Source organism: Pseudorca crassidens, chromosome 4 (assembly GCF_039906515.1).
Source record: "Pseudorca crassidens isolate mPseCra1 chromosome 4, mPseCra1.hap1, whole genome shotgun sequence".
Lineage (NCBI taxonomy): Eukaryota > Metazoa > Chordata > Mammalia > Artiodactyla > Delphinidae > Pseudorca > Pseudorca crassidens.
This window is the reverse complement of record NC_090299.1, coordinates 131,909,909-131,923,127: the sequence shown is the minus strand read 5'-3', so window position 1 is coordinate 131,923,127 and position 13,219 is coordinate 131,909,909.

Here is a 13,219-nt window from a genome sequence, read left to right as displayed (position 1 = left end):
TGGAAACAGGGACATGCATTAAGGACTTTATCTCTCCTTTTTCTCCCACTACCCTACCTGCTCCATCCTTTCTCTCTCTCTCCTCCTTCCCTTTCTCTCCACATACACGTCTTTCTCTGCTTCTCTGGTGTGCCCTGAGTTACGTGGTTACTCACAGATCTTGAACTTCATGACCTATGGGCCAGTTCCAAATTCTCAAGGAAGTACCACGATTGGCTGTCAAACTCCGGTCCAGACAACCATGGCGAGGGGATCACGGTCAAGTTGCATTCCCATAGCAGCTACTGTAGCAACCAGATGGATAATAGTGGTGGGCTGAGGCAGGAAGGGAAGGAAAAATTCCCAGAACATGGGAAGGAGTTCCTGATCCTCTCCCCTGAGTGCTATCATCTCTGAATCCTTGTTGTTCCGTGAATAATGGCACAAAAGGCAGAAGGAGGCGAGAGGGAGAAATATAACGTGCCATGACATCTGTGTGTGCGAATGCATATGCATGTTTAAATCCTGAGTGATGGAGAATGCCTCTTGCTGATGGTGGTGCCCTAAGATGCTGGTCCCAGTAAAAGTAACAGGATGATTTTATGATCTCTTGACCTGGGACTAGATGAGCATGAGGATGGAATCAAGTATTTCACAGACAGTTTACTTTAGCTCCTTTTTTCATGGCAAATAAGAGATTTTTTTAACTGAAGGAAATAAGTGTGATATCATTTACATTTATCAAAGATAAACATTCTGCTCTCTCATTTACATAATAGTTATTTCTAAAATGTATATAAATCATGTACTTGAAATTGAATCACATTTCAAATATAATCAGATGGTGAATCTTAACATTTTTCTGGTCAGAAACGCCTTTGAGAATTTGAAGAGAGCTGTGGACTTTCCCCAGAAAAATCTTGAGCAGATGCACACTTTTTTTTTTAATTTTATTGACATATAGTTGATTTACAATGTTGTATTAATTTCAGCTGTACATCAAAGTGACTCAGTTATATTCTTTTCCATTATGGTTTGTCACAGGATATTGAATACAGTTCCCTGTGCTCTATAGTAGGACCCTGTTGTTTATCCATCCTATATATACGTGTTTGGATGCGCACATATTTGCAGTGGGATGATATATGACATATTTATTTGAGAGCTGGAACTTCAAACATGTTTCTTTTGGCTTCCTCCAATCAACCCCATTTGAACAAGTGAAACAAAGACTCCAGATTCGTCAACAAAAGATTCAAAATGCCCAGTTAAGTCAAAACATTGGTTAGGGGTGGGGAGTGCCGGAGCCTATGCGAACTTGGGGAAAGAGTTCCCCTCCCCCCCCACTCCTGCCCTGAATGAGATACAAATGAGGTAGAGGTAAGGAAAGAAGACAGAGCTGTTAGAAGCTGCAATGTGGAGAAGGATGTTGTATTCATTTGCTAGGACTATCACAACAAAATACTACAGACTAGCTGACATAAACAACAGGAATTTATTTCTCACAGTTCTGGAGATTGGAAGCCCAAGATCAAGATGCTAGCGGAGCTGGTTTCTCCTGAGGCCTCTCTCCTTAATTTGGCGATGACCACCTACCTCTGTGTCCTCACGTGGCCTTTTCTCTGTGTGCCAGCACTTCTGGTGTCTCTTTTTTTGTCTAAATTTCCTCCTCCTAGAAGGACACCTCCAGACTGGGTTAGAGCCCATCCTAACAGCTTCCTTTTAAGCTGATCACCTTTGTAAAGACCCTATCTCCAAATAGACTGTCACATTCTGAGGTACTGGGGTTAGGGCTTCAACATATGAATTTGCAGGGGACGGGGGACACCATACACCCCCTAACAGACATGCACTGCATCAAACTCCAGAAAGGGTCTTGGGGTGGAGGTGAGATAGAGATTTCCCCTTTATGTTAAGAGAGCTGAAGAGTAAAGAAATTTGTATCCAGTTTTCCCATTGACGTATCTGGAAAGTCTCAGTCTTGAGAAGAACCCAGAACACAAGGATGTAAAGTGGGAGTGTAAATGGTAGTCTGCCTTATCTAGATCCTTAAGGGCTGAGGGTTACAGCCTTTCCAGCCCCCTGGACTTTCTCATGGTGACTGAGTGGTGACGAATGGGTGCCTGTGAGCTGTAGGAGGCCTGGAAGTTAGTGGGAAAGAGAGCCAATGGGACATGGAAAAGGCCACTGAAGAGGGTAAACAGACACAGGACTAAGAGTGTCCTGTTGACTGGTATGCACAGACATGGCTACCATTCTGTGGCATTGCACAGAGCAGGCATGGGGCCAAAGCAATGACCTCAGAATAGTCAGTGGCTGTGCCCTAGAGCAATGTCATGTGTCACTCACACCTGGGGAACAGAGGCCAAGTCATCTCTGCAGAAAATGAGAGGAGAGATCATCAACACCCAGACATGTCCCCCAGTATCATGATGCTTCATAAGTCTCCCCTGGACTAACAAGCTGCCCCAGAGGTGAGAGAGAAGGAAGAGAGGGAGCAGCAGTATCTTAAACTGGGTAAGTTTTAAACCAGGATAGACTTGGTTTAGGTGACTGGATAGGACTAAGAAAACTAACTGAAGTTTTCTGTTTCTGAGTACAAATGGGTGCTTCTAAGTTAATTTTACTGTAGGAAAATTATGTTCCATTTTTTGTACCTGAGATTTAAAGGCTCTATTGACTTTTTTTATATATAAATTTATTTATTTATTTTTGGCTGTGTTGGGTCTTCATCGTTGCGCGCGGGCTTTCTCTAGTTGCGGCGAGCGGGGGCTACTATTCATTTCAGTGCGCAGGCTTCTCATTGCGGTGGCTTCTCTCATCGCGGAGCATGGGCTGTAGGCACACAGGCTTCAGTAGTTGTGGCACGAGTGCTCAGTAGTTGTGGCTTGTGGGCTCTAGAGCGCAGGCTCAGTAGTGTGGCGCACAGGCTTAGTTGCTCCACGGCATGTGGGATCTTCCCGGACCAGGGATCAAACCCATGTTCCCTGCATTGGCAGGAGGATTCTTAACCACTGCTCCACCAGGGAAGTCCCTCTACTGACTTTTAAAAATACATCCTTTACACTTCACATTTTTAATGCATTTTCAAGAAGTACATAGATCTACTGGAATAGCATTTATGAATCCAGACTGAGAATATTTGCCCTAGGGGATCTGTTTTTTTTAATACATCTTTATTGGAGTATAATTGCTTTACAATGTTGTATTAGTTTCTGCTATACAACAAAGTGAATCAGCTATATGTATACATATATCCCCATATCCCCTCCCTCTTGAGCCTCCCTCCCACCCTCCGTATCCCACCCCTCTAGGTAGTCACAAAGCACCAAGCTGATCTCCCTGTGCTATGCGGCTGTTTCCCACTAGCTGTCTATTTTACATTTGGTAGTGTATATATGGAAAGGCTACCCTCTCACTACGTCCCAGCCTTCCCTTCCCCCCACTGTGTCCTCAAGTACGTTCTCTACATCTGTATCTTGGTTTTTTAAATCTGATTGTATGAAGAATCTTTTTAACTGAAAAAAAACCCTGCTAATATATATAATTTTCCACTAATATATTATTTGAAATTCTGTTTCCTTTAAGAGTAGTATCTGTAAGTTAAAGACAATAGCTCACATGATTGTGTTTAGTAAATGCCAGAGAAAGGATAGAATCGTAAATGGAGAAATTATAGACAATCACTGGGTAAAGATAGCTATATTCAAGTAGAGGTGACAGTATTATGCTGCTTTACTTTGAGAAATATAAAACTTTTTATTTTAACAGACGTCTTCAAAATGAAAACATCTGAGTTAATTGTTTTTCTTTCTCCCCATTTTCAAGCAAATACTTCTTTATTACCTAATTATGTCACTGGTGGCATAAAATGAAGGACAAACTTACACATCAGACATATTTGTAGGGAATGTTTGTGTTAATGGGGGCCATTGACTGTAGCGATATTCCTGAATCTTTTCTTACATCTTATTCATCAGTGTCTCTCTCTTGCATTCCACTCTTAAACATGCAAATAGATCCTTCTCACCCTATTCTCAAAGATTTCTCTACATCCAATATTCCTGTCAATTTACCATCCTGGGTCCCTTCTTCCTTGGTATAATTGAGCTCTATCATCTCCTTCTGACCTGATTTAGGCTGAAATAGACCAATTTTGATCACCAGAGTAAGTCAGAAGAATTGGACCCAACTGTATCTCCCAATTAAACCTGTATCTCCAGAGACCTGTCTCCATCAAGACTTAATTTGTTCATCAAGACAAGATGTGTGCTTTGGTATCAGACAAATTAGGGCTCAATCATGATGCTCCCATTCACCAGCTGTGTGACCTTTGATGAGTGCCTTAAAATTTCTGGGTCTTTTTCTTTATCTGAAAAATGGGGACAATAGTACCTACCTCATAGACAGATTGTGAGAACCCCGTGACACTACAAGTACAGTAAGTCCCCTACATACGAACAAGTTCTGTTCTGAGAGCACAAAATTAGCCTACGTACCCAACTAACACAATCGGCTATATAGTAATGTACTGTAATAGGTTTATAATACTTTTCACACAAATAATATATGAAAAACAAACAAACACAAAAAATAAACACTTTTAATCGTACAGTACAGTACCTTGAAAAGTACAGTAGTACAGTACAGCAGCTGGCATCCAGGGTCTGGCATCGAGTGAACAGGCAAGAAGAGTTATGACTGGAGGAGGTAGAGGAGGTGGGAGATGGTAGAGCTGAAGGATCGTCAGTAAAAGGAGATGGAGGGCAGGCTGCAATTTCACTCACGCCTGACGATGGCACAGGTTCTGGGCTTAAAATAAAGATACTGCACTACTGTACTCTATACCGTACTGTACAGTACACAAAGGCACAACCACCTGTAGAGGATGCACGCACGTGACAATGTACACCAGACACGTGAACTAACTTACGTGCTTGGACATGAGAACACACGTTCGCATCTTTGAAAGTTCACAACTTGAAGGTGCGTAGGTAGGGCACTTACTGTACACGAGATGAGCTGGCATCCATCTTGCACGATGCATGTATCCAATATCCCCTTGCCAAGACTGAAGAAGATGGACAGGGAGGACAGGGAAGGGGCAAAATCAGAGTTTCAACATTAAACCTTCTAATTTATATGTTCTAGTCTCGCTATTTCACTATTACCTACAACCTGACATTTGTCACAGAGATATTGGTCAGCACCTGTGAAGAGTAACAGAGTTCTAAAGAATCTGACTAAAGTCTATGGCATCTGAAAGGAGAATTTTCCAGAAAGCTTCAAATAGAAACCTTCTGCAGAACCACTTCTAACTCTGTTTATCTTTACAACTTTCCTATTCAGTTCTAACAAGCATTCACTGAGCACCTGCTGTTTGCCAGGAATTGTGCTAAATTATGGGAATAAAAAGGTGAAGAAGGCATAAACTTTGTCTTCGGAGAGCACATCATTTAGTAGGCTTAGACTTGATTTTTTCTAAACCTAGCCTCTCCATTTATTTATTGACTACTCAGTTCACTGGAACGTCACATTTACTGAGTGTCTAGTACACGAGTACAGGAATGTGGCAACACAGGGATGAGCATAAAATGTAGTTGACAGGACAAGGTAAGTATACAAACAGGTATAAAACAAGGAGAGAGATTAAGCGGACATGCCATGAAAATCAAGAGACGAGAAATCAAATCTAGTTGGAAGGATCAGAAAAATCTTCATGAAGAGGATGATGTTTGATATGCGAGAGATTTCAGGGAACGTAACTGGCACAAATTCCACAGGGAGGCCTGTTAGTACATGGTGGATGTTGAAAACTCTCACCCAGCAGAGCAGGTCTCCTCACCCACTCTGAGGGGACCGTCCATTTAGTCCTCGTCCATGCTTCCCATCACCGTGAACCTGCCTCCGTTGTATCACTTATTGCACTGGATTTGTTTACCCATGTATCTCCTTCATTGGGTCACAAGCTCCTGAGAGGAAAAGCCATGTTTTATAATGGATGCGAAGGTTCCAGAAAATGCTGAGAACTTGGAACCTAGGGAATTTTCCATTCATTTACTTTTAAAGTAAATTCATTTACTTTTCAAATTTATATCCAACTTGAACCTCTCACCACACTTGCTGAAAAATCTATCCGTTTTTAGGGTCTGCTTCACCTCCTTTGGACCTGCTTGGAAGGGGGTTTACCTAGTCCCAGGGCATCTCTGACCCACAGTTCTCTCAGCACTTCTGCATTCCTCACAAGGTCATCAGGAACTTTAGACCGCCACATGGCACATAAAGGTCATGGGAAGCCAGGGCCCACCCATCTAGACCCTTCTTCTGTCAAGGCTCTCTCATATGCTCCCCTAGGCTGCGTGTGGAACTTCTCTGAGACAGGCCATGTTTGGGGTTCTTCAGAAAGTATCTCAGTGTATCTGCTCTCCAACCCTTGAAGATTAACCGCTAAGGGGGAAGGACAATCACATCTATATTTCTGCCCATTTTTCATTTCCTGCCCTTTCTCTCCACACTTTCTACTTCCCTACCCTGTTTACCAAGGCTCCTACATCATAGCCTCCTCTTTTTCTGGCAGCAATTGTACTTATTTTCTTGTAGCAATACTGCCAGAGAAGATACAGAGAAAGAATCTGAGTTATCAGGAGGAGAAAATTCATCTGGGTTACTTCAAAAACCTCACCCCATGTTACACAAATTGATGAGTGTGTACATGCACATGCATGTGTGTGTGTGTGTATGTGATCACTTTTGGAACGCTTTAGAAATTCCTGAGTAACATTTTCATGTACACTCGAGTATTGTTTTCTATAACATTCAAGCAAAGCATAAAGTTACAGATCTTTTTCTTTGTAAATAGAATATAAGCTTCTCACGCAGAACGCATTGCAATATTCTGTAAGGTAAAAATTGAGAAATCATTATAGATAGCTTAAAAGTGTTCTTCCTTTGAAACATGGCACTTGTGAGCAAAGTGGGCAAACCTTAGGAAAAGGTTGAGGAAATTCATCAGTGTGAAAAGACAACTGTTTTATTTGGTCTAAAATGAAGTAACATTTTATAGGACTGAATTTCAGTTTCCTGAAAGTTATAATGAAAACAAATGATTGACTCATTTTATGCTTTCTATAATATGAAAGTAAAAACCTCCCTATCTGAGTTAGCCTTTTCTGGTTTTGTAACCAAAAGCACTAGCTGAAAGTAGAGTATTTTCTTTAAAAAAAAAAAAAAAAAACCTTGAAAGACTGGGTACTCAGAGGTGACTGGGAGCAGGGGGCAGGGAAACACTACTATTTTAATATTGTGAACATTCTATCAAGTTCTCCAAATGGAAGATTAACTTGAACCACATGGTCAGATTGCTTTTGATTTGGGGGGGGAAAAGGGACTTTGGTGGGTCTTTTGTGATGGTGAAACCAAAAAGAATATTATTCTACAATGGGATATTCAAAGTAGTTAGGAAGCAAACAGCTCTACCTAACAATGTGAAAGTCTGTCCTCATTCTAGGCCCTACTGTATCTCTGAAGACGATTATGTTTCCTGAAGGCAGCCTTTGAACTGGAGGTTAGGAGTGGTGGATGAGAGAGAAAATAGATCTGTCTCTCACTGGACTCAAAAGACTTTGGGGCAACTAAACTCCAGGCAGGAAGCCCATGAGCAAAGGCACTTTTCGTTCAAGGACGCCAAGTGTTCCCTGCACCATGTTGGCAGACCATGTAACATCCCCGTTCCACCCTATTCTGTCCCTATCGTCACATCCCAGGTGCCCTCATAGAAGGACATGGCCCTTACACTTTAGAAGAAGCCCTAAGAAGTCACCTGTTCTTTGCTTGTTCTTCCTCTGCTGTCATTCCTTTCTGTGCCCATCATCTGTCTGTGAAGTGTCGTTAAACACGACAGCAGGGTCTTAGCTGAGCCTTGGTGGCTTTGTCCTGTCAGGGTGAATCAGCAACAGTGTGGAGAAGCCAGAAGATACAGAGAAAGAACTTGAGTTACCATGAGGAGCACCAGAAGATGACTGGTTGAAGGGACTCTCTAAACTGGAATAAATTGGTAGAAGCATTCTTTGGATCAAAAAAATACTGGACTTCCAAAAATCAAATAGGATACCAGCTCCAACTATTCTTTTTTTTTTTTAAGAGTACTACTCTTATTGCTAAAACTATTCTTTTTTCTTTTAAATTTTTTATCAAAGTATAATTGATGTATAATATTACATGTTACAGGTAGACATTACAGTGATTCAAAATGTTTAAAGGTTATATTCCAGTTATAGTTATTATAAAATATCGACTATATTCCCTGTGTTGTACAATATATCCTTGTAGCTTAGTTTATACATAATGGTTTGTACCTCTCAATCCCTTCTCTCTATATTGCCCCTCCCCCTTCCCTCGCCCCACTAGTAACAACTAGTGTGTTCTCTAAATCTGTGAGTCTGTTTCTTTTTTGTCATATCCACTTGTTTTTTGTATTTTTTTAGATTCTACATATCTTAACTGCAGAGAGGTGTGATTCCCCAGAGGTTGGAGAAGCCACACATTTGGGTGATAGTTACAAGGAACAGAGGTACACTGGGCAGACATGAAATACTAGGAATCCGTGGTGTTGGCCTGATGGGTCCCCTCTCTGTACCTCTCATTGTTCTCTGCCAGAGAAGCCACTGGTATCACTGCTACTGGGATCCTGGCCACCTTATACTGAACAGCTAGGAGTGGAGGGATGAAAAAAACTTGGGGGATACCGCCATTCAGAACCACAGCTTTGCTCTCTTCTGATCTGAATCCTTCCCTTTGAGCATTAATACTTCTCAGCAACTTTCATTGTCTATGCTTCTTTTTGGAGGTTCCTCTTCGTCCTCCTACCACTACTTGAATGATCTTCTGCATTCTCCTCAGTCCAAATTGCAAAGGATAGCATCAGATTGAGGCAATTAATCTCTCCTATTAAGAAGAGAGAGCAACAGCCTACGTCATATCTTGCTGATGTATGGTTAGGCTATTCTTCTATCAGGTGTCCACACTTCTCTGGAGAGTATAAAGGGCAACCTAGCATCATTTCCAAGAGCAGGGAATCGTGAATTAGGGATATTGGGCACCAGGCTGGTAAAATCCTTAAAGAAACAAATGCACATTCAAATACCGAAGAAAATGGCTTTGGTGAAAACATACACATATGCAGTGAAATATGTTTCTGCTAAAGGTCATGAAATCAAAGAAAGAGGTTCAAATACCTGTCACCACTACCGACCATGCTTACAGATGGGATTAAGCCAGCGTGGCAGCCAGAAAGTCAAATCTCTTACTGTTCAGGTCAAAGTCCTAATATGTGATTCATTGATGAGCTTTGTCTTTCTGAAATAAGGAAAACACTGCCCAGTTTTTCTTCTGCTTTTTATAATAAAGCATGCAGTTGTGGTTTTTATTACTTCTGAAAGAGAAAGCACACTGCGTGAAATAGTAAACCACAGTATGATTGTCCCTTGATAACCTATATTCCAGGGAGGCCGCAGTTTATTTATCCAAATATTGATGAAAGGCTAAATTTTTATTATGCACAAACCAATTTAAACTGTGCTTAAAATGAATAAAGAAGAAAAGTCATCTCTGCTTGCACAACTACACAACTATATGGTTTTCAGCAATCTCTGAATGTTTCTTCCTTTCAAATTCCCTTGGAACATAGCTATTTTTATATTACGTATAGGTAGATTTTGTTTTTCCCTGGGAATCTAAGGAATAAAATTAAAGTCAAGTTTTGACTTCTTTCCATCCCAACGTCAGACAATACCCTCAATAAAAATGGCTTACTGGTGAAAGAGGCTCACAATCAATATTGCAGGGACCTATTTGATCAAGCCCCTGGTTCCCGGCCACGGCACTTCTCCTCTCCTTGCACTTGGCGCCGTTTTACACCCTTGCGTAGACTCAGCCATTTCTCAGTTCCAAAGGCCCTTGGTGGGAAGAGTTTGAGGACAGCCACCCCACACTGGAGGGACCGGCTTCAAGACACACTCACTGTTCCTCCATCTCAGAGTTCGGGCACAGTGCTCCTGATGGGTTTTCCTGGTTTCTGAAACCTAGAATTAAAAACAACTTTCTGGAAATTAGCTCTGTGACTTGGAAACAGGTCACTGAACTTTCAAAGGATTCCTCTTCCATTTTTGACATCAGTGTGTCTTCCCAGGACATCCAGGACTCCTTTCTGCTTCCCGGGTTCGTAATTACAGCACGATCAATGTAATGGAGCAGCGTGATATCCTGTGGACTGGTGAGATGGCTAAGGCGCCCATGAGCCAAATCAGGAGCCAGCAAACTATGGCCTGCAGGTCAAATCCGCCCCTGCAGCCTGTTTTCGTAAAGCTTGCACGCTAAGAGTGGTTTTTACTTTGTCGAGTTGTTAAAAAAAAAAAAAAAAAAGGAAGAAGAAGCACATGCAACAGAGATTATATGTGGCCCACAAAGCCTAAAAAGTTTACTCTTTGGCCCTTTACAGGAAAAGTTAGCCAATCCCTGAACGAAATTACCACACAGAGCCAGAGAGTTGATATAGCCAGTTGTCCTCTGCTGCCCCCTGCTACTTAAAAGGAAAGTGCATCTGTGGTCTCTTGGTGTATTTAATTTCAAACAAAAATTTGCCAACTTGACAATTCCACATCAGGCGTCAGGATCTGTGTGCCCTGGCTTCAGAAAATAAACAGCTTCTGTTGGAATCACCCTCTCATTAAGTTTCTGATAATCCATTGATATTGTTCCCAAGACCCATCAATCTCACTGGTCAAACAGGAGATCTTAATGAGGATGGGAGAGGGGGGATTTGGGAATGTAATAGGAATTATTATCCCTGCCTGTCTCAAGGGTTTGATATTAACACTCATTTCTACAACCACTCTAGGTATGTGGCATGGCTTAATTTAACTCTTATGGCAGCATCTTAGCACAGAAGCTTTCTCTCGCCCATCCAGAGCCTTCATGCTATGCAACGGGAAGCTAGTACACACATGCTGATGAGTAAGTCTATTCCAACTACCATGTACATATGGAAGCTGGGAAAGTAATCACAGAACGAATCAGCAGGAGACCCATGTTGACCCACTGTGAGGTAAACGCAAACCAAATTTCCATTTATACTCCCTAACCTCAATAAGTCCCCTCTGAGTAGGGAACCACACTGGCCATTTCTGGGTCCTCTGGAATGAATATTAGCTACCGCTCATGTCAATAATCCCACAAAGATCTTGGTGGTTCCTTTCCCCTGGCCATAGCCATTTTCCTGACAGATGAATGCAGGTCCTTTTCAGGAGAATGCAAAGAAGATGAACAGTGCTTGTGGCACTATCACAGGGTACATTCACTTATGGGCTGTGGGTCTATGAACCAGTAAAGGGCTGTCACTCATAATTATAGTTACTCAGGTCACCTAGAGCTTTTGTTTTGGTGTCAGTTTATGCAGATCAAGGAGGATGATAATAGATCTGCATATTTCTTTCAGTCCTAGGCACCTCTTGTACAGTTAACCACTGTCAAACATCCCTAACATTCAAAACCTGTGACCACTGGTCCAGCCCTGCTGCCTGTTATGGTAACCACACCCATTTCACCTCTGTCTTGGGTCCTATCATTGTGCTGTCCCTTGAACTTTGCCACCTGGGACCCCCATCACCCCCAGAGAAATCAGGGAGCCCTTTTCTTTGACAGTAGCTCCTACCGTCAGAGGACAGCCACTCTGACTCTTTTCAAGGTATTTTTTTTATTTTATTGAGGTATAGTTGATTTACAATGTTGTGTTAATTTCTTCTGTACAGCAAAGTGACTCAGTTATACATATATATATTCTTTTTCATATTCTTTTCCATTATGGTTTGTCACGAGATATTGAATATAGTTCCCTGTGCTATACAGCAGGACCTTGTTGTTTATCCATCATTTGCAGCAACGTGGATGGAGCTAGAGATTATCATATGAAGCAAAGTATGTCAGAAAGAGAAAGACAAATACCATATGCTATCACTTATTTGTGGAATCTAAAATACGATGTAAATCAACATATCTACAAAACAAAAACAGACTCACAGATATAGAGAACAGACTTGTGGTTGCCAAGGGGGAGGGGGAGGGAAGGGAAGGAATGGGAGTTTGGGATTAGCAGAGTCGAACTATTATATATAGTATCAAGGTATTTCTTTTTTTTTTTCAATATCTTTATTGGAGTATAATTGCTTTACAATGGTGTGTTAGTTTCTGCTTTATAACAAAGTGAATCAGTTATACATATACATATGTTCCCATATCTCTTCCCTCTTGCGTCTCCCTCCCTCCCATCCTCCCTATCCCACCCCTCTAGGTGGTCACCAACCACCTAGCTGATCTCCCTGTAAGGTATTTCTTGATGAAGGTAGTACCTCACTGAAGGAAGGTCCTTTAATCTCTCTTGGGAGACATGACTAGGTGTAGATGAGTGATTTTTCACATCGTAAAGAAACCCCAATATTTCCTTATCTTTACATCCATTTCTCTACATTATCCCACGAAATTTCTGGCATCATAGCTTAAGCATTGGCTATGGCTGTTGGTGTGGCTATGGGTATGATAGCTATTGGCTACCATACCCACATTTCTACCAAACATTCTGAGCTGCTCAAGTGAGCATATTAAACTTAGAATATCTGGCAAGTGTACCCAATGCAAAATAATCAACCGGATCTAAAATTAAGCTTCTTGGTCTGACACCCTTAGAATCCATTCCCACACATATTGCAGGTTTTTGCCATCGCAAATGAGCAAAATCTTGTGGTTCTTTCTGTTGTATAAAGCTTTCCCTCCAGCTTTGACTGTGTTTGCCACCACACCAGCAGGCTGGGCTTTGATTCTGCCTATGGATCTGAAGGGAATGCTGGGGTGTAGGGCTGGGGGAGGGCTGGCATTCCTGCTGACTGAACTCCCTCAGGTGAAGACATCACAGAGCCTTCTGGCAAGAAAGGAGCAGCCTCATGAAACAGGAAGCAAGTCTGCTTCTGCTTTCAAGGAATACTGGGTAGAATGTGGGCTTTTAAGGTACTCGGAGACATAAGAATCTACCAAATTCCCTATTTGTTTTCTGGTCCTATTCTTTCCCCAAAATACCCTCTTGTCCACATGAGAGATGCAAAGTTTATGAATTCCCCCTACACTGTGGTTCAGAAACTCAAAGGATCTGCCTCTGTTTCTATCTTCTGGCTCTGTCAGTTCAACAGCTACAAGA